The following is a 26913-nucleotide window of genomic DNA, read 5'->3' as shown; positions in this document are numbered from 1 at the left end:
TAGGAAGAGAGACAGAATAAAAAGTCTCAATGTGCCAGATGCCATGTAATGAAGTCGTGGGGTTAACATTGTTGATTATTATGTAACATCACGTTAAGTGGAACATATTCACACGTGTCCACACGTGTCCACACAGCGTGTGCGTGTGCGTGTGTGCCCAGTCCGATGAGCACGTTGGGTTGGGGTCGCTGCTGGTTCATGCAGCCCCTCTGGGTGGTGCTTTCTCTGTGACTTGCCCAACACCGTTGCTGCTGCCTCTGTTGGAGTTCAGCAGCCTTGGCCTTGCTGCCACCAGGTTCTCGGGGCCTGTGCCCCCCTCCCCCCCGCGCGCACCCTCTACCCCGCGTGCACCTTCTTCCTGGGGCACACCCTCGTCTCCGCGAGCACCCTCGTCCTCCGTCCTGCCCACCCGGGGTCTGCTGTGTGTTTCTACTCAGCCCATGCCTGCCTCTTGCTGTGAGCTCAGTTTTTATTGAGGTGCGTTGAGAAACCAACAGAGGGGAGCAGTGTCCCAGCTTGTCAGGGCAGGAGGGAGCCTTGGGCATCTCTTCCCCAACTCTGGCGACCCACCCTTCGCGATATAGTGCTGGGGAGAGAGGTGAGTTCTAAAGGTAAGACGGCCGTGATTTCCTGAGTCTTAATTACCTAACACTGGGTCATCTGCCATGTCGCCTCATCGAAGGGCACCTCTAGAGACAAAGCAAAGCCTCTGGTGGCCGTGGGCGGGGTGGCCATGCCTGTCTGTGGGTTCTGTAGAACCTACCCAAAGCCCCTCCAGCCGTGGGGATGTTCAGGCACTTGCCGCCTGTAGGAAGTGTGCGTTAGCCACGTGGTAGGTGCGGACGCCTGGAGGGATAGGCACAGGCCCACAGGCGTGGTGAGTGTGGGAGATTTAGCCACGTGGGGACGTGTGGCGGGATAGGCACAGGACCACAGACGTGGCGGGTGTGAGAGAAAGTGCACAGAGTGCCCAGCAGATGGCGTGTGGTCAGCGGAAGCCGTGAACACAGGCCGGGCTCGGGAGACACATTTGGAAATACACTTTAAGCAACATCAATGGATAATGCTGCGATTTGGTTTCCTCCCGTGGTCCAAAACATGTTCTAGAGATGCCGCTGCTTTGTGTGTACCTGAGACAAGGGTCTAAATGTATTAGGGCCTTGATGTAATCTGTAAGACAGGTACAAAATGCCTATTTCAACGAGGCACTGAACAAGAAAGCGTGCTCTATTCAGTGCAATGAGAATGCTTCATTGTCATAAGCAAAGTAAAATGCCTCCAAGGCGAGCTTGCCATGTGTTTAATGACCTTGGACACGAGCCTCCTAAAAACCTGCCAAAAGAAAGTGCTTCCAGCGTGGCTTCATGCAGTGGTTTCATGCAGTGGCTTCAGTGGAGAATGTGCATATGTGGCTGATACTGAGAGCTGCAGCAGCACCCTCCTGACCTGACGCATGCCCATGCCCATGTGTGGACCGTGAGCCGGGCAGCACCCTCCCGACCTGACGCATCCCCACGTGTGGGCCATGAGCCGGGCATCCTGACCTGACAGGTCCGCATGTGTGGACCATGAGCCGGGCAGCACCTCCTCTTGACCTGACCTGCCCGGGTCTCCTTGTGCCCATTGTGGGACCTCCGTCAGTCAAACAAGTGACACATGTCAAACTGAATGCAGGGAGGAGGGTCCAGGATTGCACGCAGGCTCCATGTCTCATCCTTCTGAGGCCTTCTGGGAAGCCAGGAGGGCAGTGGGGTCTTTTGCGTGTTTCCTCCTGGTGGCTATGAATTTGTACCAATGGCTTTTTGCAAAAGGGCCCGGAGGCGGAATCAGACCCTGTCTTAGAAAGGATGACGTCTTCACGGGCACCTCTTTCCGCCACTCTAGTGCTCCTGTGATTTTTCAATATGTGCACCCTGCAGACTTCAGCCTGTTGGTGTCTTGGGGGAATAGATACCAGGATTGTTCCAATGTGTGCAAACCTGAAACAGGAATTTCTCTGCGTTAAGTTGGTCACCAAAATGGGAGGTAAGGGGAGAGGGGAAGGAACTTCTTGGCCTCATCAGCCCTTTTCTTGAAACTCACAGTCAAACTTTGTCAAATTCTAGATGATGGTGCTTTAGTCGATGCATTTATGTATGTTATGTCTTGTTTTCTGAGTATGGTGCTTCGAGAATTTAAATATTAAGGTGAAATTGCCCTGCACGGTTGAATTGGCACCATAATTTGACTCTCTGTAAAGCCTTTTGGTTTTCTGTTAGAGTGACTTACCATTTTTTGAGTTAACTGAAACAAACTCTGCTGTCAGCACGAAGGAACCACTGTCTAGTTAGGACATCCAATTAAATAGAATTCTCCTAAATAGAGCGTGCTCTTTTCATAAATTTTAAAAATTCATCTATTCATCAAACACATATTGAGTACTTATCACCCTGGTTGCTAGTCACTGTTCATATCTATTTTTAAGGAATTACTTCCACCTAGCTCTGAAATAACATTGTATTTAGAATTTAGCCCAGAGGTGATTAAGCATGAACTTTTCTCAGCAGTCTTGTTTTCATTTGTACTTGATAACATGTTCTCAGACTCGGTGCCCAGCTGACGTTACTGTGCATTGCCCCAGGCACACACCTGGCTGGCGCTGTGTCTCTGGGGCTTTAGAGCAGGAAGGAAGGGCTGCCAGGTGTCTGGCCCTTCCATGTTTCCCTGGGGGAAGGATTAGGCCTTGGGCAGGAGTCTTGGCTTGTCTTACTGGATTAGCTGGTGTCATTCAGTCAGCTCTGCCTTGGTGTTAAGCTCTGGACTGACTCTGACCTCTGAGTGGCAGAGGAGAGGATGGCGTTTTAGAATCCGTCATGCAGACCGGGGCACCCAGCAGGTCTCGGATAAAAAGTGGTGGCAATTGATCACTTCCCTTTTTGGGAGAACTGTGTGGATTGACTCAGACCTCTTTCTTTTGATTTTATCTTGAGACTTTGCAGAAGCAAAAATGCCTTTAAAAAAAATTAAATGATGGGCTTTTGTAATGTTTGTGTCTCCCCAAGATTCACAAGTTGGAATCCTCACCCCCAAGGAAGTGGTGCTAGGAGGGGGAGCTTTGGGCGGTGAGGAGGTCGTGAGGGTCTCATAAATGGGATTTGTGCCCTCAGAAAAGGGACTACAGAGAGCTCCCTCGCTCCTTCCATGGTGTGCGGACCCAGTGAGAAGCGCCGTCTATGAACCAGGAAGCCCTCACCAGGCAAACCTGTCAGGCCTTGACTATGGACTTCCCAGCCTGAGACTGAGACTGAGAGCTGTGAGAAATGAACTTGTGTCATTTGCCAGCCCCTGCCCAGCCTGTGGTGTGTTGTTAGAGCAGCCTGGGTGAACGAAGGCAGGTCGTGAATTTTCTGTCATGCTTTCTGGCTTCAGATACTTGCTAGGGAGATGTCACCATCTTACCCAGGTGGAAGTGTCTGGAATCAGACGTTCCGTTATGATTTGACCTTGTTCTTGCCCCACGCCTGTGCCGTTCACACCTCCAGGTGTCTCGGCTGCCCGCGGCCCCTCCAGACTTTTCTGATTCGGGGTGTGGTGCTGGGTCGCTGGGCCGTGCGTGCCGTGCCGTCAGTGACCAAGAGTAGGAGCTCGCGCCCCTCGTGAAGCAGCAGCCTCACCCGGAAGCTGCCGAGAAGCATTTGACAGAAGGTGATCGCGCCTCGAGACTGAAACTTCCTGTTTACAGGGAATGGAGGTGCATAGTAGGGAATTTAATGATGGCCCTAGAAACAGATGCCTCTGGGGTAGGGGATATTCTGCAGGACAATGCAATGATCTTCTCGAAAAGTGAAGATCACAGATAAAAGGGGTGCGAGGCTGTCCCTGACTAAGACGGGGAAGGAGAGTCACTCAGCACAGTGTGTGGCCCGGATAGAAAAGACGTTTTCGGAACGATTGTGCTACCTGAACATAACCTGGACAACGATGCTCTGAAATCATTCTTGTCTGCCGATGATGGTACTGCGGCTGCAGAGGGGCCTTTATTCCTAGGGAACGTGTGCCTGAGGACTCGGTGAGGCAGCAGGAGCCTCTCACCTTCAAGTGGCTCCAGAGAAGAAACAAATCTGTCTCTCTGTCTGATCTACAGAGAGAGTGAGAAAGCAAATCTAACGAAATGTTAGCAGTTGTTGGAGCTCCACGTGGAGAAAACTTGACCACTCGTTGTACTGTTCTTCCACTTTTTAAATATGTTTGAACATTTTCATAATGAAAATGTGGGAAAGTAAAAATAAATCTGGAAATTAGAACGGAAGTGAGCCCAGCCAAGTGCTCTTGGGTTCAGCCGGGAAGAGCCAACGGTCCGTTGGTGTTCTCTCGACTCGTCGTGGGGATTTCCTCCTCCTGGGTTCACCACCTAGTTTTCCTTGTGGTAGTTATTTTAGACATAGCTATGAGCATAGGTGATACTGAAAACACACGTTTAGTGTGGTTTGTCATTAAGAATTTGGAGAACTGGCTAAATAAACCACTTGTACAGAGTTGAGATGAGCACTACCTGCCTCAGCGTCTGTGGTAACAGCTTCATTTGGGTGCAGAGCTTGGCAGAGGTTTGAGTGACTCTGTCTCGATGGTCCTCTGTCAGAGGACAAGGTTAAGCATCACCACCGAGGGCCCTGTTGAGCCTCTGGGCTGGAAGTAACCTCCCCCTGGCTGGTGAGGCAGCCTCTGAGGGCCTTTCCTGACAAAGCCCTTCACTGAGCTGCAGTTTGGCCATCTCTGCCCTCACCTCCCCGACTGCAGGGCCTCGAGGTCTCACCACCTCCAGCCTGAGCACCCAGTGCCCAGGGGCAATTTCCCACCTTCCCTGGGGGCTCAGGATTCTGGCTCCCGGGGCAGTGCCCGCAGCTGGGCCCCTCCTCCTGGGCTGGGGGTAAGGCTGGCCACGGCCTCCTGCTATGTCCCACTGGCCACTTCACCGCAGCTGCAGCCCTCACTGGGTGGCCCCTCCTGCTTCTGTTGGATGAGGAGATGCAGGCCTTCACCGAGGCTTCCTGGCCTCGCCCCTGCTGGCCCCAAGGCTGTGCCGCTTCCCCCTTCCCAGCCCCTGGTCTCTGTACAGTGTCTGTCCAGGATGTCTGTCCATCTGTCCTTGACATTCTGTCCAGAAGCAGCCACTGTCATCTTAGTTTGTGAGGGGCGAGCAGAGCCCAGGTGCGGTCGATGTGGAGATGCTCATGCACTTCAGTGTGCAGGGAAGTGAGTTCCTTCATATCTACAGCCTCTGCACAGCCAGCTGGGAGCTCACCCCATTCACAGGTGGATGTGCCTTGTTTTTTGGCCCAATCACCTGCATTAACTCAGAAGAATCACAGTTCCCTGCTTTTCTGTCTTTCGTGACCGTCCACCTCCCTCCTCTGCCTGGGGCTGAATGGTGGGGTCTGTCGTGGGTTCGTGGGACCCTCTGTTCTTGTGCGGCCACCAGGAACTGTTATCCGGGCTGATTCCACAGGAGGAGTTTGGGGTGAGCTCCTGAGCGAGAGTTGGGAAGACTGACGTCTGTGTAAACCTTGCTTGTTCATGGTTATTCCTCTCAGTCTTCTTAAATTGTGAAAAATTGGGGACCATTTTGAAATATGGATTTAGGTATGGATTGGTGAGGAGAGAACGTTGATCTAATTGGGTTTACGTTGTGTGTGATAATTTTACACTATCCTTGGGAAAAACTGAAGATGTTGACAGGGTCATGAGAATCGTTTCTTTTTCTTTCTTTCTTTTTTTTTCTTTTCTTTTTTTTTTTTTTTTTTTTTTTAGATGGAGTCTCACTCTTGTTGCCCAGGCTGGAGTGCAATGGTGCAATCTCGGCTCACTGCAAACTCTGCCTCCTGGGTTCAAACAATTCTCCTGCCTCAGTCCCCCAGTAGCTGAGATTATAGGCGCTCACCACCACGTCCAGCTAATTTTTTGTATTTTTGGCAGAGATGGGGTTTTGCTCTTAAGGGCATTGTTCATTAAGTATTAATTGGTGGCCTGCCGTTGAACTAATGTTAGTGTAGTGCTGACATCATCAGCCATGGCAGAAACTTACTTGGCATCCCTGGAAAAGAGGGCAGGGAAGCATAGTGCCCTGATACCACCTCATTCTCCAGTGCTACTTCCAACTCTGAGCTGATGGTCATTATGAGTGGATCTGCCCTGGACAATTAGTTTAGTGCAGCTGCCTTGGACAGTCAGGTTAAAAGTAACAAACCGCCACAAAACTCAGCTAATAAAATGTGAGGAGAGACATGGGGCACCAGGAAGGGGTGAGGCCTGTCTCCCTGTGTGCCATCTGTGTGGAGCCTCAGTACCTAGGGGACAGCGTTTACACAGAGCCCCAGGTTTTTATTAGCATTTCCCTGAATAAAATGTCACTTGTGAGCTGCGGACTGGGAGGCTTTTTCTGATTATTAGGTTTCGTAATGTGGGATCATCAGTAGGCAAGGTGGGCCTGAGGGCCATAGGATCTGGAGACTGTCCAGGGCTGCTTTCTGGGGATGACAGGCTTGTCCCTTCAGCAGTCAAGACACCAAAGAGAGTCTTTCTGAGAATAAAAGAGAGAAGCTTTTAAGGAAAAAAGCAGTTTCTCTCTCTGTTTGGGAGTTGAGTGCATTTTCCTACATTTACTCGGAGATGTTCCTTGGTTCCCACCATGTGCCATCGCCCCGCTATGGGGTAGGGTCACCCCACCGCGTACCTAACCCAGGAAAACTCCTCTGCAGTTATTTCAGAGGCTGTGTGCATTTCTCTTGCCTCAACGGGTAGAGTGAGTTTTTCTTCCTACTGTTTTTAGTCAGTTTTCTTAATCTAGCCTGTTACTGGGATAAGTTCCAGGGACGAGCAGTTTTAAAAACAATCTTTGTACGTTGCGTAGAGAGCAGTCCACCTGTAACCAGTTTGTTCCTGGAGGTACCGCAGTGGCCTTGGTTACGCGAGGGCCCCGTGGCTCAGGATGGGCCGAGGAAGGAGTGCGTGAGCAGTGGGCACTGGCCGGAGGCAGGGGAGGCGTGGCCACCTGTGGCTCGAACTCCCCCCATCCACTCTACCGCACCGCTGGGACGTGAACATTCTCGCCCTGGACGTTTTGTCTGAATGTTCAGTGCCCAGGCTCTTGGGTACACAGGCGGCCCCGGGTTTTATTTCAAAAGGGTGTCACGAACAGTGAAGTAACCCACGTGCCTAAGCTTTGATTGACATGAAGGAATGTAGAGGCTGCTGAAATCCTGGTCATTTTAGAACAAAGTATTTTATTAACAGTTTTCTAAAAGAAAGAAATCATTAAAAAATTGATCCCTGTTGAGGTAGAAGGATCTCGTCCTCATGCTCCTCAGTTCCTTCCAGAATCAGCTTCCAGTTCAGCTGCAGAACAGGTTCTGGTGGTGGCTGGAGCAGCCCAGGCACGTGCCGTCGGGTCTAAGTTCACACTGGTGCCCGTGTGGTCTCCAGTTACGGTGCGGGCCGTGGGGTCTGAGTTCACACCATTGCCCATGTGGTCTCCAGTTACGGTGCTGGCCATGGAGTCTGAGTTCACACTGGTGCCTGCGTGGTCTTCAGTTACAGTGCTGGCCATTTGTGCCTTTCTGGGAAGTTAGAAGGAGGATCATTTCATCACGTCTCTGTCCTCCCACACCTGATCTATGCTGGGCCACCGTGAATTCTTCCTTTTAACTGTTTCTCTCATCACGGGCAACACTGGTGTTCTGTGGTCAATGTTTGCCATTTCTGAAAACGGATTCTGTGTTTCTTTATATAATCACCTGGTCTCTTTTACGAATTTCGCTTTTCTTTAAGAAAATCATCGTGCTTTTATCTCTTCAATCTCAACTCTGTTCCCTGACACAGGCTCTTACCAGCTCGAAAATTAAAAGTAATCTTTGATTATACTTCATACTTTCTAAAGTTTTCAAAAGTTTATCAGCATGTGGGTTACTGAACATTGACTGTTTATTTAATGGAAAATTAGATTCTAAGTAGAGTATTAGAGTGAAAATGATCTTTTGATTTTATTAAAATATTCAGGTAAAAATATGAAAATGCCTTCGCCAAACTTCATGCCTGTGTAGCGTGAAAACATTAAGCTACTCTCTGCTCCCGGGAATGCATGAGTAGAGTATGTGTTTGAAAGCGTCATTCCAGTCTTAAGTTTTAGGTATTCTTAAAGGGGTTGGCTGGAGAAGTGACATTTAGCATTGAGTGAACGTTTGACAAAGATTTGTCTCGATATAAAAATAGTTAAAAACAATCTTTAGTGTTTCCTGTCAGGGTTCACCCATTAAAGAATGGTCTTGTAAAAAACTCATCGAGAGTGTCGGCGCCCAGAGGTGCTACCTTGCCCACAGTTGTGTCATCTGCTGTCACCAGGCGACACGCCCAGCGTTTAGCTGCACGTCAGATGTGGCCACGGGGCCACAGGACATCCCTGCGGACGGATGTTCTTATGCAGATTAATGAGGATGGAGACCGCTGCAGAACTGTAAGCCCCCCAGGGGCTGACGGAAGCCTGGGAATACCCGAGACACCAGAGTCGCTGCTGCCCTGGGTGGAAGGAAACCTGCCCTGGAAGATGGGAAATGCAATAAGGAGAAAGTACCAGGGTACATGATGCTGTGAAAACGGAGATGTTTTAATTAAATTAACAATTAAAATCATTTTAATTATGTGAATTATTTGAATTCATGTTAGTTCTTTTTAGGAAATTAATACTTAAAGCAAGTTTGTTTTCTGAATTGTTTGATTTAATTGAGTCAGCACAAGAGTTAGCATTGATATCTGACCCTCTTCCAGGGTTGGGGCAGAGGAGATGGGGGCAGAGGAGACAGGCCTCCCACCCGCTTTCCCCTGGAGCTCAGCCAGAATTTCCCATTGAGGAGCCCTCAGCTCCCTGAGAGCCAGGAGCTCTTGCGGAGAAGCCGCTGTCGGCATGCCACCCGCTTTGATGGCCCTGCTCTGCCATCCCTGCGCTCCAAGGGCCGGACCCTGCCGCTGCCTGTGCCAGACGGGTCTCAGGGAGGTGCCAGCCAGGGGTTATGCATGGCGGGGCCTGGGCATCGCTGTCCAGATTCCGTGGCTGCCGGTTTCATTCTCTCGCTGTTTGTCCCCCTAGCAAGACTCGTGAGGTTCCTTGAGGACAAGACCCCCTCCTGCCACCTGGTCTGTTTCCTGAACGTTCTCTGCACGAGTACAGCCCCGGGATGCAGCCCTCGGGAATCAGGGTGTCGGCCATAGTAGGGCGGGTCGCTCTGCTGGGCACCATGATGGATGTTAACCGCTGTGCTTCACTTTGGGGACGTGTTTAAGTACAAAAGTAATTTTAAAATTTCACCATTATTTCAAGACAGCTAAGAGCCTATTAGCACAGAATCCCTGGTCTGAATGAAATCAAACGGTTCTTATTAATTATTCATGATGCCACGAATATGTAGCCTTATTTTTTATAATTGCCAGTCTGTATAATTAACCTTTCATTTGGTTAAAGTACTTAACACTAAGTAGAGCTGTAATTTCAACTGTTTATAAAGCATATGGAAGAATGTTTAAATGTTTAATTAGAACCACTTTTTTTAGTTTCATAGAGAATTTTTTTTCTTGTCAACGAGGGTCTTTAATTATTTAAACCAAAAGAGAAAAACAGGCCAGAAAAGAAAAACAACTAGTAAAGCTCGGAACTGCGAAGGTGGCATCATTCCGTTAGTCTCGGATTTTGCTTCCTGGGTTTGTGACGTGGTCAGAGTCCTTGTCTTTGATTTCCTAACACAAGTTGTTAAAGTTGGAAGTGAGTGTGAAATTGAGTTAGTCTAGCTTTATTCTTTCACGGATGAGAAGTGAATTATCTTCAGCAAGGTGGGTGCAGGCGTGGTCCCCGGGGGTCACTGTGGTGAACAGGCCGCCCTTGTGGGGAGCCAAGTTCGTCATCACTGGGACAGAGCCCAGGACACTTCCCCAGCTGGCCAGCCTCTTCCTAGAACCTCACACATTGCAAAGGATGGAGTCCAGATCTATACCGTGAAGAAACGAGGGTGGTTACAGAAAGCACCACGATCTCAGCTGAGTGGCTCTGAGCACCCCAACGTTGGGGCACCTCAGCATCCTGTGTGGCTCAGGCTGTGCCCAGCAGGGAGGCCGGCCCGATCGAGCTGCGGTCTCCACCCTGAGAGTGAGGGCTCCTTCCCCCAGCGCGAGTTAAAGCATCATGTGTCCACCTGTGCAGTGGCTGGTCCCAGTGGCCCTGGAGGGCTGAAACCCTGGGTCCCGCCACTGGTCCGGGGCATCCGTTTCCCCTTCCTGCAGTTCCTGTGTCTGTGTGTCCAGGGGGCTCCGATCCCTGTCTTAGGACCATGGCTGAGGGGTCAAGTTCACCCGCTTTGGAGCTGGCCCGGATCTTGGTTCTGTGGATCCTCGCTGTGTGGCTCTGGAGCAGTTCTGTCCTCAGGAGATGGATCCTCACAGCCGCCTCTTGGGGCCATGAGGAGAATTAATAGGACAACCCCCGGGTAGCTGCTCAAAGCCCTGTGCGGGGCCAGCCCTGTGTCTCCACCAGTTCCTTTGCTCTGTGCTCCCCCCCACTGTCACATCGCCAGCCTTTATTTCCTTTTCCTTAGACCCAGACAGCGAATGCTCCGCTGGTCTTGGCAGCCCCTTCTCTAGTCTATCCTCAAATCACTTCCTGACGGACAGCCATGACTAGCCATCGGCGTGACCAAAACCCCACAAAATAGAACCCAACTTTCCTATTAAGCTGTACAGAGCTGTCCCAGCCCCACTTCCCACAGGCTGGCCTCATTCACCATGGGATCCGTGGTTCTCACCTGGGGCTGGGGGTGCCCCTGGCATCTGGTGGGGAGTGTCAGGGATGTCCCTCCAGGCCCAGTACAGTCCCCCAGCCAGTGGCCGGCAGACAGCAGCACCCAACCTGATGTCCCTGTGGCTTCTGGTTCCCCGAGGCTGGCTGTGCTTTGCTGCCTCTACACGCTCTCAGACGTGTGCCCTCTCTCCACCTTCACTGGTTAGCAGTGTTCCATCCATTAGAGCTCAAAGCACTGCCTCCCGGCATTGCAGCCCCTTCTCCTGGCCTGCCGTCTGCCTGTGCCCCACGGTCTGTACCGTGTCCTCACGGACCGATCAGAGCGAGGCTTCCAGGGATGGAAAGGTTCCTGCTTGTGTCTGCTTGTGTCTCTGTCCCGCCTTCTCTGGACCTGGCACCGTGGCCTTTGCCGACAGAGGTCTTGGGTTGATTGTCAGCGAAGCAGACAATCTATATGGCTCTAAATGGCTGTGAACATGCTTGATTGGGTTATTTTAAAAATAGTTGTATATGTAAACATTTGAGTGTGACACAGGTGGATTTTTGGGCTAATGGTCTTGTTCTTCAGGGAGTAACCACAGGCCCATCCACAAGGACCATTTCCAGCTGATTTATGGAACGCTGTTTTACCTGGTTAATTTTCAACGTTATCTCAGCCTGAGAGGTAGGTCAGCATGTGACGAAGTTCACCGGTTTGAATCCTAATCTGCTCCTTAGGAGCTGCACCTTCCATGCCTTCGTTTCTTCCTTGGTTAGGTAGGGAAGGTATGAGCTACCTCAGAGTTGTGAGTGAGGCCTGCATCGAGTGACCGCATTAAAGTGACAAGGACTGCACCCGGAGTGTTGATATTTAAAGACCTTTAAACATCGCGATGCTGCATTTTCGTACCCAGGTAAAACAGCAAAGTTCTTTCAGATGCAGACACAGACCCTCGGTGAGGTGGGGGGCTGATGGCAGGAGGTGGACCACCGACCCTGTAACGAGGGCGTGGTCTGTTCGAGGCTGAACGAAGTGCACATCATTGCATGTACCACGGAAGTCCCTCTCGTGAAGTCCTGGAAGGGTCCATGTGGCTGAGCCGTGTGGTCTGTCCATGACGTCCGGCAGAAGCAGAGCTTTCGGGTGCAGCCTTGCTCTTGTGCGCACAGCCCTCAACGGTCTCAAAAGTCTGAGGCTTAAAGCAGGCTTGGGGTTTCCTTACACCTCCTGGACATCTAATTTGCCTGGCAAACATGTTTTTCTTGGGTGTAAAGGTGAAGGAGTGGGTGATTCTGGTGAAAGTGTACTAATTACTGCACTTCTGGGTCAGTGGCGCTTGGTTGAAGACACTATCTGCCCTGGATGGACATCTCTGGGATGGTGAGAACCGGTGGCTGGATGTCGCAGGGTTGCCAAGAAGATGCCAATTTTTTCCTTTTTCCTGAGTAACAACACCCTACTTTGTTTAGGGAAGCAGCACACCCAGCTGAAAATCCAATTCTCTTGTACGGCGGAGCGGCTGGTGACACAGGTCCAGATGCTGGGATGCTGATGGGGGGTCCTGGAGTGGGAGGTGTCAGGAGGCTTTCCTGACCCACAGCAGCCCTGGGCCCTTGTCCGGCCTTCTTGCCCGGGGCATGACACCTGGAGGGAAAGCAGCTTCGGGGGCACGAGGGCCAGAAGGCAGAGTCCTGGCGTGTGAGGCAGGCCTGGGCCAGGCTCCTCGGAGGATGTCACAGACCTGCTGCCCATGCAGGGACCACCCACCTCTGAGCCCCACGCAGATTTTCCTCCATAGCCGAGTGAAATCCTGGTACAGCGAGTGAGGCAGTCAGAGGCACCTTTTGTGGAAGGAGGACAAAGCTGGAGAGAAAGAGGTTTTCCTAAAGCACAAGGCGCTGATTCTGCGTTAGGGATAATTCCTAGGAGTGTGGTTGCTGGTGGGTGGAAAACTAGCCAGAGAATAAGTGGGAGTGGCACTTGCTGGTATTTAACTGATTCGTTCACGAATGGTCCGAACAGTTCCAGTGAAAAGAACATTTCGGACACAGAAGTTTTCATCCTGCCTGACAATGAGCATGACCGTGGGCTGTTCCATCCTTCCTGGGCGACAGTGAGAGGGTCTGAGGCCCTTCCGGCCCTGTGCTGTGCCCCATCCCAGGGTGTGTGCCCCATCCCGAATAGGCTGGAATGCCTCTGGGTGCAGCTGAGCCTCTTGAAAAGGGAAGAGACATGTGATGTGCTCTGGCTGAACAGGAAAACGAGGGAGGACAGGGAGAGGGGCCTGGAGGTGAGGAGGATGGTGAGCAACACTGGGGACAGAGGAAGTAGGGTAACACCAGGGACAGGGGGACGGAGGGTAAGGCCGGGGACAGGGGCATGGAGGGTAACGCCGGGGACAGGGGATGGAGGGTAACACCACTTCTCCAGGTGCCTTTGGGGGATGCTGCCGCCTCTCGCACCCCAGAGTGAAGTCAACAGGATTCTGTCCCGAGGAGCCCCAGAGCCTGGCAGCTGGGATTGTCGCAGTATGAACCACTGTTCACTAGCTCTGCACCCTGGGACAGGCTCCCTGGTGTTTCCACCCTGGTTTCCCATCTGGACAGTGGGACCCTGAGTGTCCCCGTCCCAGCTGCGCCCAGAGCCCTGGACTCCAGCGTGTCGTCGGCACTCATTAGCGTTTCTTTTGTTGTGGTCCGTGGACGAAGTGGCTCTCTCTCTTGTGTGTTCACAGCCCTCCTGCTCACTTTACCTTCTGGGAACACTTTTTACATAGCTTCGTATGTGGGGAGGACTCGAGTGATTAATGGAATGTTTCATCAGGTGCAGTTCTTCTGTTTCCCAGTTTTGACACAACATTTGGTGAAATTTCCAGGGACTCCTGTGGTCAGCCTCACGGTTTCACTCTGTCACTTTCTAATGCAGTAGTCTTTGGGAGTCTTTTCAATTAAGCGCCATCATTTAAAAATAAGTTTTATAATATGCAGTTTCAGGTTAATTCTTTACCTTTGTGTCTCAGGCAGTACTACCTACCTGTGAGTAGTCACAAAGGTTCACGCAGTTTTCTCTAGCTGTCCCTAGCTCGTAGCTCAGCAGGTCCCTTCAGATGAGTCAGCCAGCTGTGTACCTGCATGTTCAGGGTACTTGTCAGGGGCCTTCCTCAGAGCAAGACCGACGCTCACCTCATCCTTGGGACTTTGGAGCCCGCCCTGGAGAGACTCCAGCCACGTCCAAAGGGGCCGTCCGGGTCCCACAGGCTGGTGGGAGTGACTTCTGAGCCACTCCAGACCACACTTTGTGTTCCTACACCCCACAAAGCCACTTAAAGTGCCATGTTCTGGTGCTGTGTGCCTCACCAGTGTGCCACACAAGCCTGCACGGGGATCTGAGCGGGCGCTGCCTTCCTCAGGCTATGCTGGAGTTTTGGGGCAACTGGAGCACTCGTGGCTGTCATTCTCGCCACTGTCTGGGCTTCCCTAGAGGGTCTCACCTGCAGCGTGAGGACCACATCGGCAGCCACTGAGGAGCCGCCAGGTGCAGCGTTGGTCCCACTCAGTCCTTCTCGACTTTGGTGAGAGAGTAGACAGCAAAACTTCAGCTGGGAGCCCCAGGCCTTCTCTGCTTGGGGCCCTGGGACTGACATAGCACAGATCCTGCCATCCACGTGCTGGGGGCCCCGCCGTGCGGCTCCCTCCTCTGGTCAGGGGCTGCACCCTTGGGCTGTGCAGCTCCTGGTTCTCACACTCAGGGGCCCAGGGAGGGTGGTGGATGAAGAGAGAAGGAGAAGGGTGGCAGTTTGAGCCCAATTGTGTTGGCTTCATCTTCCGCCTCTTGTCCCTAAGTACATTGGCGAAGTTTTCCAGGTGAAAACTCAGAAGGGATTTTTAATGACTGGAATCTGTGAATTCCATGGAAGCCAAGTCTGTCCACCTCTTTCACCCACCTCATTTCTCCCCGTTGGGGCTGATTTTGGCAGCGTTCATAGGGGCAGGGACGGAAGGGGTGGGGGCCAGCCGTCGGCCCTGTGTCCCTCCCTTCCTCCCCTCAGCGCCACAGCATTTCGGTGTCATCCCCTTCCGTGCACGCGTCCTCATGAAAACCAAGTGCGGCTGGAGGGAGATGCCTGCGCCCACTCCCGTGACCTTCCCGGCCGGCCTGGCTGCAGTGGCCTCTCGGCATGCATCTTTCTGGTGCTGCCTCCGTGCCCCTCCCATCACCTGATGCTCGTGTTCCTGAATCTTCACGCGTGTGCTCTGTGCAGCCACCTCACGGGCTCCCTGGGAAGGAAGACAGTGTCTCACACTGGTCAGAATGCTCTTCTCTGTCCACTGAATAGTCCAACACAGAATCATTCCTCTGTGATTATTTGTGCTTTGTTATGTAGAACTGGAATAAAGAAAAAGTGAATTTAGACATTACAGCCATCAGGTTGAAGCTTAGTAATTGCATTAGGGAATTAAATGGAAGCATTTGAGCTTCTCGAGTTCTAATTCCACATCTTCGTATCCCCATCACCCCCCATACCCAGTGTCTAACAGAGCTCTTGGTCTAGGAGTTTCTTGATAAATGCTTACTGAATTGAACTGGACTGAGCTTAACATTCCCACCCAGAGTTAGAAGCCAGTCCCTGAATAAATTGCATTTTGAATATAGTTTGTTTGTTATGTTACTGTGGTAAGGGGTATCCTACACGTCATAATTCCTAGTCAATATCGGGTATTTAGTCAAATAGACTCAAGTATAGAGAAGCATAGGCCCATCTGGCAAAAGGGCAAGGCACGCTGCTTTAGGTCCAGGTCCCCAATATCAACTATGAAAATAAAACGTCAACTCCAATGACAGCCCTGTCCTCAGCTGGTCACTGTTTATGCTAACAATTATAAACAGCTTGAACTTGCTGTCCTGAGAGGCAACACACCCTCCATTCTCTCTGCAGTGTAGCTGCCTTGGTGGATGGAACATGCCCCTCCTCCCTCCCTCTCCCTATTCCTCCCTCCCCCCTCCTCTCTCCCTCCCTCTCCCCTCCTCTCTCCCTCCTTCCCCCCTCCTTCTTCCTATCTTCTCTCACCTCCCCCCCCCACCTCTCTCAAGGGGGAGAGGGGAGAGGAGAGAGGAGATCTCCGGAATCTTCTGCTTCATCCAAGCAGCTTGGGGGCAGCATCAACAGCTGCAATTTGGCTGCCCCAGCAGGTGCCTCAGGGCAGCCTTTCTAATGGGAATCCTGGAATCATGTCTTTCCTTAATGTGTCCTAAAGGCTGGAGGACATGAAGTGAAACAATGCTCCATGCTCAGTCCTGTGATTTTGTGTAATTATTGGACTTACTTTGAAATTTAACTAAATGATACCCAAGGTAGAGCATGAAAAAAAAGAAAAAACAGGCTATGGTGTTTGAAAAACAAACAAAACCATTTGGTTTGTTGGTTTGTTCTTAGACCTTCACAGGCTCCTAGGTCACACGTTTCAGTTTCTTAGCAAGTGGCATTCTCTGCAGAAGCTGTGTCAGTCTCTGTTTGATGATGTCAGCCACAGCAGAAAGAAGCACTCCGTAGGCCCCGTGCTCAGCTTGGCTTGGCGTGAGCTCCTGCCATCTTCTGTTCATGCTCATCACAGCTCTGTGCAGTGGGCATCCTCCTGATCCCTGTGGGAGGATGGAGGATGGAGGCGGAAGGGTGAGTGATGGCAGGATCACATGAGGGGTCTCTCCCGAGGTAGGGAGGGGAACTGGCCCAGGACCTTAGTGCCCCCATCGCTCCTCTCCTCCTCCTCTGCCTCTCTGTGACTGTTTGACTCAGGCTGCAGGGACAGACATGAGTATGTGCAGAGCCTGTGTGCACCCCTGGGAATGTGTGCTCATATTGGCAGGGAGGGATGTGAGTGTGTACAGAGCGTGTGTGCACACCTTGGCGGTGTATGCCGGCGTTGGCAGGGACTGATGTGAGCGCGTATGGAATGTGTGTGCACACCTTGGGGATGTGTGCTGGCATTGGCAGGGACAGATGTGTACAGAGTGTGTGTGCACACCTCGGGGGGGTGTGTGCTGTTGTTGGCATGGACAACGTGAGTGAGCGTGAGCGTGTGTACTGAGCTGGTGTGTGTGCACACCTGGGGGTGTGTGCTGGTGTTGACAGGGACAGATGTGTACAGAGCGTGTGTGCACACCTGGGGGTGTGTGCTTATGTTGTTTTGTAACCGGCAAATACGTGGCCCATTGCGTCGGGCGGCCCTGAGCCCATGCTGAGCCCGTCAGTGGCCCTCGGGTTGGGGTCTCCATCTGCCCAGACAGCACTCGAGTGGCTTGAGGTTTCAGATTCTTCCTCTACGGATACTTGGGCTTCCTCAGGACCAAACATCAGAACCAGCCAACTGCAAACTACAAGAACGTTCAAATGCATCTTCAGTAGGAAAAACAAAAGCAATTGGAAAAATTTTCCAACGTGACCCCGTGGTTAAGCCGTTAGATACTCCAGCCAACAGATTGAGTCACTTTAAAATTCACACCAATTAAAATGGTTGTGAGAGTTGCAGAGCTTTACCGCTAAACCTTGAAATAATTGAAGCATTCTGCTCCACTTGCTTACAAACTAGAGTTGGGGATACCTTTCAGTCCAAAGTAGCAACCTTCTAAATCCAGCTTAGATGCGAGGCTCCCACTGACACAGGAAGAGACAGTGGCCCTTGATTATTCTCCTGTGTTCAGATACTGTGTTTTTTTTTTTTTTTTTTTTTTTTTTTTTTTTTTTTTTTTTTTTGTATCCTGATCATCACTTCTGCTTTTCCAATTCAAACTAAAGGGAGTTTAGTTCTGTTTTGGAGAAGCTGTGGTTAGTAGTTTCTTTTCATGGTTTGCTTAATCTCTTAAGTCTGGTGCTTACATTACCCAAATAGACTTTTCTTTAGTACGACAGTGCCATAACCCAGGGCTTCTCCCTCCATATCTGCTCCCCAGGGGGCTCCCTAGGAATGGGCGCTGGAGATCCAGCCCCCCTCCATGTGCCATTTTCTTTGAGTCCAAGGTAGCTTTGGCTCAGAGAAGAAAAGAGGCCTCCGGGTTAGGTGCCTCTGACTGCTTGCTTGTGAAATGTTTAATGATAAGGCGACTTCCAAACTAATTTACACATTGATAGTTGTAGCTTGAAGTATCACCGCAGTCATAAGAACAAGAAACACTCCCATAAAGTAGATAAGCAGAAAAAAGCCATAGAAGTTTAATAAAGCGCAAATAAAATGGTGTTGTAAGAATGTCCAGTGGGAAATGCTCTCAGTCCAGCCAGATCCAGCTGTGGCGTCAGTCCAGCTGTGGTGTCCTCCTGTAAAAACATTCAGCCACATGTGGCCCTGATCGCAATCACTACTCTGAATTGTGATCCAGAATGTTCTTGGGGGCCGATGCTGGGACTGTTCCAGCAGTTCAATCTGATTGGGCGTCACGGTGGTGATGTGCTTAGCGCGGCCAGCTGGGCTGAGTGGTGGCCACCCGTGCACTCGCCACGTGCAGCCGTTATTCTGGTGATGGGGTTGCATGCGCGCGGCTTGTCCACCTGGGCTATTAAAGTACTGGGAACCCAACCGCGGGCGGTGCCTCCCGATATGGGACCTGTCTTTTTTATCCAGGGCCCTCTGGCGCTGCAGAACCCTGCTGCCAGTCTGAGCTCACAAGGAGGTACCGGAGGGCTCTGCTGGGGCATGGAGGTCCCTGAGCAGGTGGTCACTTATTGCTTGTGGAGTGGTCCATGGCCTGTGAGTTTATTCTCGGGGTTTGTGTGGGCGAGGTTAACCAGTTCACAGCTGGGCACTTACCCCTTACACAGGTGACACTAGTTAAAGTGGAATCTATATTAGCTCACACGGGAGTGTGTGAGGAGCTGGGGAGGGTGGGGAGGCTTGGCCTTAGCACTAGATTCCCGGGCTCCTGACATTTCTGCGTCTTCCAGTTGAGGGGCCGTCAGAGCCGCTGTGGGTCCTGAAGACAGTGGGTGCCATATGGACCAGGGGATGCAGAAGCCTCTAGAGGCTGCGGGAGGCAAGGAGACGGTCGCTTCCCCAGAGCCCCCCTGCCCGCCGCCGCCACTTCGACGTTAGATGGTGGGACCTGTTTTGGACTCCAGCTTCCAGAAATGTGAGAAAATAAGTCAGAGTTTAGGGCGCTAAATTTGGGGTGATTTAGTGGAGAAATAGAAAACTAGCCCACAAATGTGCACGCATTGAAATGTGCTCTGTCCAGGTGTTCACAGTGGTGTGAGGGAGATGGCATCAGGGTTCTGGGAACTGTGCAGTTTTACTGAAGGAAGGGGGCTCGCCACGCCTTTCCTCATATAACTGAAGGTATGTATGCCTGCCACACTGCCCAGGAGACAGGGACTAGAATTCTGACTTTATTTCTTATGGGAACCAAGCCACAGTCAGAACACGGTGAGGGCCGAGACGAGCTTCCTACAGCGTGAACTGGGGAGAGGAATCGCAAGTAGTTTGTTTTTTTTCTACACAGACCTGTCCTTTTCAGGTTTTGTTAAGTTTTGGAAAAGGGGAGAAGCCAGGCACACCTCCGCGAGGGACAATGTTTCTGGAGGTGGTGCGGCTTCAGCCTGAAAATGGCCGTGTGGTTGGGAGGCTCAGAAACTGCCCTCCAAGGGCACTCATCTATTCCTTATTGCAGTAATACCTCGTTTACAGAAATCCACAGAAATTACAGTGCGAGAGGCTTCTGGTCTGGATGGGTTTGTGTGGACCGAGGTCACGGGGTGTTGTCCCAAGTGCTAATCCTGACCTGGCAGAGGCTCTGTTCCCAAATAATTATTCCACAGTTTCAGAGCCTATATCTGAGTGATAGTCTTTTAACTTTGTTGCATAAAAGGAAACAAAGTATGTCTTGAGGGTCTAAAAATCCATGTGGTAATCATGGCTGTAAACTCATACATGGGGCTTTGGGATGGAGTGAAAACCACCGTCACCTGGCGTGGACGCTGCGTGGTATTTTTAGCATGGTGGCCTGCTCGTGCCTTGAACTCTATCTGCAGTGTGAGCAACAGCTGTGCATTTGAGAAATGTGGACAGGTCAGGTCAGCTTGCTCCTCCAGGGGCCTGCAGGCGTCCGGGTGAGGGGCCTGGGATGAGGCCACATCAGTGGGAAGGAGCTTGGTTGTGTCAGCAGATATGTCTGCCTCTACAGGCCCGCAAGCCAGCCAGAACCCAGTTTTCCTTTGGTCATCTAATGCCAGAAAAAACCTGTTTCTTAGAGATTCTCATAATTTATATTAATGAACCATTTGACCGTACATAAAATGTTATAAATGCATGAGGCTTTACAACTTGACAGATGTGTAACTCACATGTCGTTGTACCAAACTGTTGAAGATATTTGTTTCACTTGAAGGTTGTTAGCATTTTATGTGCAAAGCAAATGCCAGTAGCATTTTGAAGGAGTATTTTGGAATTTTAAACACAGTGGGATAGTGCTGGGTCTCTGGGATACTGGTGAGGTGGACGTGACCTCAAGCTCTTGTAGCTTGCAAGCAGGATTGCTAAATTGTCACAACTGCAGTGCTGGAAAGTCAAAGTGGATTTCTGTAAATGAGGTATTAGTGCAATAAGGAACAGGTGAGTGCCCGTGGAGGGCAGTTTCTGAGCCTCCCAGACACCCCAGGAGGAAGCGGGGGGGCAGTTACCCACCAGAACCTGGACGGTGAAGCTGGGTTTGCTGGTGGCCCTGCTTGGCAGGTCATTACATGCAATAAGAAACAGGTGAGTGCCCTTGAGAGCGGTTTTTTTTTCGGCCCCCTTCAGAACCGCAAGTGGAAGACGCTCCAAGGGGGGGGGGTGGGGGTTCGGTTAATCCACAGGAGCCTGGATGGTGGAGCTGGGTTTGCTGGTGGTCCTGCGTGGCAGGTCATTACATGCAATAAGGAACAGGTGACTGCCCTTGAGGGCGGTTTCTCGGCCTGCTTCGGAACTGCAAGTGGAAGACGCCCCAAAGTGAGGGGGGGCTGGTGGTCGGTTATCCAGTGGGGCCGGATTTGCTGGTGGCCGCTGCGTGGCAGGTCACGGCGTGGAGCGATGGGAGGGGAGTGGATGGGAGGGGAGTGGAGTGGGTATAGAGGATGCACCCTCCACAGCTACTGCTGGGAGTTGGCTCTGGTAGCAGAAGGGGCATAGATAGAGGGATTCCCATCAGGGGCAACACGACTGGGGTCCCACGTGTGGTGGATGCCGAGGTGTGGCTATATGTAATCTCAGTCTGCACAGCCGTCCTGGTGAGTGGGTTCAGTTACCTTCCCATCTCACATTTGAGAAATCTCGGGGGCTCACATCACAGCTAGGTGGGTTGGAACTAATGTCTCAGGCAGGACGTTGGCCCCAGAGCCCAGATCTTACCCGCCCCCGCTCTTTTCAGTCCACCAAGCTTGTAGAGAGGGTTGTGTGGTGGTGGGTGGCGGCTGAGAAACCAACACAGTAGAAGGCGGGGAGGAACTAAACCAGGCAGGAGACACAGGCAGTGCTTGGGAGGTCTGCACGGGGTGTGGGTGTGGGAGACACCTCTGGGCCAGTGAACCCCGTTCTGTGCTCCTGGCTTGCCCAACCTTGGCCCTCAGCCACATGCTGCGTGCTTTAGGTGAAATCTCAGTCGCTCGTGTGGTGCGGGCATCTTTTCTCCCTGGCTTTGCCTCTCTTTAAATCACGGAGTCTCAGTGGGGATGGCGGGGCGGATGGTGGTCCATGGAATTTGCCCTCCACCTCCCCATCCTTGTCCTGTCCTGTCTGGCCTGTTACCTGAATCTGTGTCTCTTCAGAGCCTGCAAATGAGTGGAGGCCACGACAGCCTCTCGCTGACCGACCTCTCAAACTTTTATTCATCAGAATAGTGTTAAATGCCGATTCCTAGGCACCCCCATTGGACTCTACGCCTGCCTAGCATGGGTACTTTGGGGGAAGGTACAGAGGATTGCTGGGCTGTTCCAGGGGGGAATTTGCATTGTTGAATGTCTATTGTGTTCCTTCCAGCACTCTACTTTCCACGCACACCTGGCATTAAACCTGGAAGACCTCTGGGTGCTGTGCTGGTGAGGAAGCCCCGGCTGGACGAGGGGCTGCTGGGGCTCGGACTTGATTCCTGGGCTGGGGGCTGGGGGCTGCGGGCTTATTCTCTTCAGTGGGTCTGCTGATGGGATGCCCTGAGAAGTCCTGCTGTGCACTCAGGGGAAGGTGCAGAGACAGGCTCAGAAAAGACAGACCATGGATTTAAAAATTCCTACTGGAAAATCTTTTATGAGCAAAGTAATTTGCATCTAACTGAAGACAATCATTGCTTGAATAATTGGTTTGTTTACAAAGTTGGTCCTATGAACAGATTAAAGTTTTCATTCATGCCTTATCTATAATGTGAATAGGAGCTATTACCGCAACTTAAATTAGCTTTAAATTTCGTCTCAGATTGCAGTCCAGATTACAAACGGCTGCTTGATAATCTAATTGATAAAACGGAGGAATTTAGTGCTTGGAACTCGGAGTGAAGGGAACAGAATTGCTTTGGTTTCTCAAAAGGGTGTTGACTGAGTGGTGACCTGGGGTGAAGGTGAAGAGAAGTGGCTAGAGTCATTACACTCGAGGAGATGATCTGCCCCCGCCTTTCTCAGCTGTCTTCTGGACAAAACAAAGGGTGATAAATGGAAAAATTCAGCACTGAGTTCGTCTATGCCCTGAGCTTCTCATACAGTCATTAATGGGCTGTATCTGTGAAGCCTCCATACAGGCACAAAGGAATTAGGCTAGAGTAAGGCGGCCGGCGACCTCTGGCGTCTGGACCGCGTGTCACTTCCTAAAGCCCTTTTGGGTGAAATGACAGTGGCAATGTCGTTGTTCGGAGGAGTGTAATCTCACGTATGAGATGCAGATTTTAAATGATGCAGATTTTAAACACCAAAGTCAGGAAGCTTGGTGGGAGTGGCTGTCTTCCAAGTGGTTTTCTGTGCTGCCATGGATGAGGCGTGGATGTGTCATCTGTTGGTGAGATCCACTGGTGAAGGGGCTAAGCAAACCATGGAGGTCGGGGGTGTGAAGCTGCATCTCTTCTGGCATCCCAAGGAAATACATCTTGTAAAACTTGTGAATTTGACCCTGACCCTAACCCCAACCCTGAGTGTTGAAGTCTGGTGCAGTGTCTTGAGCCCTCTTCTGCATTGAGGGTGAGTGACTGTAAATGACCGATTCCTCAGTGGTGAAAGTTCAAATGTAGCAAATGTAGCTTCCCTGAGGAAGCCAGACCTCGGTCACCCGTATCTCCATTGTAAACACTGCGGCCCCTACGCGGGTGGCTGCAAGTTTCCAGGCCTTCCTTGGAGAAGCAGCCGTGAGGTGCTTGATGATTTGATAACATCAGCCACCTTCTGTCTTCTGTCTAATCACGGTACAAATGATTCTCCTACAAGGAAATGGATCTGGTTTCTTCCTGATCGTTGGAAGAAGCAGCCTGCCTAGGGACTCCACCGTCCTCTGCACTTTCACAGCGAAGCCTGTGTCTGTCTCCAAGGAGTGTCACGTGTGTCGTGGGAATCGCTTCCTTAATTCTTCCTGCTTTTGAGGGCTCCGGTAGCTCTGCCTGTTTCACCCGGGATGAGCAGCAGGTGGTCTCTGGCTACTGTGGGACTAGGGCTTGGGGGTGCATCATCACATCCGGTGGCCTGTCCAGGTGGGCATCATTGTCTTTTGCCTGTTGCCTGAGGCAGCTGTGATGCCATGGGGGTCATGCTTGTCAGGGCCAACCCAGTTCTTCCCGTGTACACCTCTCCTGCTGGAGTGCCTTTCCTTATGATGACTTGTTGAATTAACGTGGAGAATGCAGAGAGGCTCTGGGCCTCTCTCTCTCCCATTCTTACTCCCTGGAGCTGTGAAGCCCGACAAGGGAGCCCATAGCCAGAGGCTCCTTTAAATTTAATTAGAATAAAGAGTTGATTACATAGCTAAACACATTTGAAAAGAACTTCACAGATTAAATTCCAGATTCAACCCTTCAGGCCCAGTGGCCACGTTTTGGGGCTCAGCAGCTGTAGGTGGCTGTTGTCTTTCTGTGTTGGCTGAGCAGATTGGGGCGTTTCCAGTTCAGCAGGCAACTCTCTTGCATGGCTCTGCCTGTGGTGAGGGCACCTAGGCTGGAGAGCCTCGTGGGGATCCCTTAGGCCTCCGGCTGCAGCCAGGCTGCACGGTTCCTGTGCCCCGGGTCCTCTGCAGGCCCAGATGGATCCCACCACAGAGCCAGCACTGCTAGACTTGGGTACTGTGTGCAGACAGCAGAGGGTCACGTCCGGGCCTTGCAGGGGCTGGGGTGACTGGCCTCCTTGGCCAGGCTTCTGTTTCCGAGTCTTCAGGGGAAATGCATCCACCATCCACCATCCACACCGTGCACCAGAGGAAAACTGCAGGCTTCTCTGTGGATGGTGAATTGAGATCATGCAGAGTGACTAGGTTTGGGCTCCTGAGCAGCGTGGAACCTGATACCTTTAGGTGGAACCTGACATGCCTCCATGTGTACATGGCAAAGAGAATGCAGCATTGTCAGCTTGCATCCAGATGTGCTCCCGTTTTGAGGTGGAAGGTTCTGGGAGTATTGGCCATTGGTGATTGTGCTGCCGTGGAGGACTTTGAATGCAGGCACTGGTTTGGGATAACCCTGGTTTCCTGGTCCTGTATGTGGGCATCCCTGAATATCCCGGACTGGAGGAAGGCAGGGCAGATGGGAGGGTGACAAGAGGTGTCAGGTGTTTCCAGCTTTGGGGACTGATGCCATCAGATGGCCGAGATCAGGATGGTGGTGGCCAGGGACCAAAGCAGGGGTGCGTGGAAATGCCATGTTCCTCGGAGCATGGGGAGGACCTCTTGAACTCTATTCCTGGGCAACAGTTCTTCCATTCTCAGGAATCTGTGCCATTGTAATTGAGTAGCAAATTCTGTAATTGCTCTAATTACTTACTGTTAAGTCCCCATGCCAATTACCATAAATTAGCAACAGTGATAACAGTTTGCCTGGTCAAACCTTACCAAGAAAAACCAGTGGACCTAGTTTTAGTTGCCTCCAGTTCCCTCCAAATCAGATTCCTTAGCGGCTTGTGTCCCCACACTTGCTGCAGTTCCTCCTGGGCCTGGCAGGCACATTCCAGACATTCACATCTCAGCTCAGATGCAGACGTGCACATTATTTATAGAAAATCGCACTGCGCTCTGATCGGCTTGAGCTGACGTTCTCTAGGTGGGAGGTGGAGGTTCAAAAGTTCTAATGGGATGAAATTAGAAATATGAATTTTAAAAATTCACGTGTTATGAACTCTGTTCAGTGATTTTCTCTGAAATGAGAGACTATTTGCAGATGAGGCAGTCAGCCTGCAGCTCTCCTTAAATCTGTCCTAGACCTCGATGCCATCCTTCGGCCTCTTCCTGGGTGTGGGGTGCTCTGCTTGAAGCAAAACCAAAGGAAAGAACGTGGTCTGCATCACTACTGCAGCCAGCTCAACGCGCACACCCACTAGGAGGGGCGTTTGATCACTTAACATTTTAAATGCATTTAACATTCAACCAGCAAGTCAGCCAGTGCTTTCTGTAAGCAAGCTGCCTGGCTCATGGGAACCTGACACTTGACTTTTTGGAAGAGAGTACTTGCTTCTGTGGAGTGTCAATATTTGTCTCATTTCTTGAGACTCTGCTGAAAGTGATGAACGTGAGTAAATTAGGACTTTTTTTTTTTTTTTTTTTTTTTTTTTTTTTTTTTTTTGTAAATTGGGCCACAGAGCTCTCTAGGCAGAGTCAGGGGAGTAAACGGCTGTGAAAGATGCCGCCTGATGTGAGCCACGGCCAGGCACTTTGGAACCTGGGATCCCATCTCCAGCCTTTCAAAGGACACAGACGAATATAAAATGCAGATGGGAGAGTTCATAATTTGGGCATCTCTGTTCTTTTGAAATCAAAGTGCAAAGAAAAAGTTTTGCCTTGAGGTCTTAACCCATACTTGTTTTTCTCCTGAGGTTTTAAGATTTTCTTAACTGCTTTTCTCTCCCCCAATCCTTGAGGAAGTTCTATCTTCATATCTTCTTAAAAGATATGGTTAAATTCAACACTGAAATATAAAAACATGCTTTCATATTTTTCTTTAAACTGAGGTATCTGACATTGGTGAAGAACTAACTGGGGGAGTATTGGTTTTTTTTCATTTTTTTGAGACAGTCTTGCTGTGTTGCCCAGGCTGGAATGCAGTGGCACGATCTTGGCTCACTGCAGCCTCACCTCTTGGTTCACGCCATTCTCCTGCCTCAGCCTCCTGAGTAGCTGGGATTATAAGTGCCTGCCACCATGGCTGGTTCATTTTTGTATTAGTAGAGACGGGGTTTCAACACGTTGGCCAGGCTGGTCTTGAACTCCTGACCTCAGGTGATTCGCTCACCTTGGCCTCCCAAAGTGCTGGGATTACAGGCACGAGCCACCACACTCGGCCTGGGATATTCTTGATTATAATTGTAACATATCCCTTTAATAAAAACAAAACAGAACAACAACAACAAAACAGCTGTCTGAAAAGTCTCAAAATTAAAGAGCTCACTTGGACAGGGATTTGGACACCAGTTGAATGGCCCAGCACACCATAGTTACATGGGCCACTCGGCCTGTTAGGTCCTTAGGGTATTTGAAGTCATATGGATATTTGCATTTCTGCCTCTGGATATCGTGTTAGTATTCGGCTAGTGTTTGAGGGCCAGGCTCAGATCCGGGAAAACAAGAGCCCCTGCCCTCACGGCACTTCTCTTCCATGTGTGTGTGTCAGGAAAATAGAAAGCGTAAGATATTTTTTTCAATGAGCTGGGAAGATGGAAAAACAAGCTTAAGATGTTGACTTGTTCAGAAGAAGGGAAGTGCAAGGAACACTCAGCTTTGTTGCTGCTGAAGGAGGCCCCTGGTGGAGGCTGTTTCAGAGGTGGGGTTTCTCTGAGAAAGGTGGTAAGAGGCAAATAGGATGCCCCATCTGGTTTGCCAGAGATGGGGAAAGTTAGTATCCCCAAAACAGCTTCAGCATTCTGGCAAAGCTTTGGAAAACCAGCTACGGTGTAGGACCTTGTTGGCCGCTGGGTAGAAGGAAAACATTGCTG

This window comes from Macaca thibetana, chromosome 17, assembly GCF_024542745.1.
Source record: "Macaca thibetana thibetana isolate TM-01 chromosome 17, ASM2454274v1, whole genome shotgun sequence".
Taxonomy (NCBI): domain Eukaryota; kingdom Metazoa; phylum Chordata; class Mammalia; order Primates; family Cercopithecidae; genus Macaca; species Macaca thibetana.
This window is presented reverse-complemented; position numbering follows the sequence as displayed.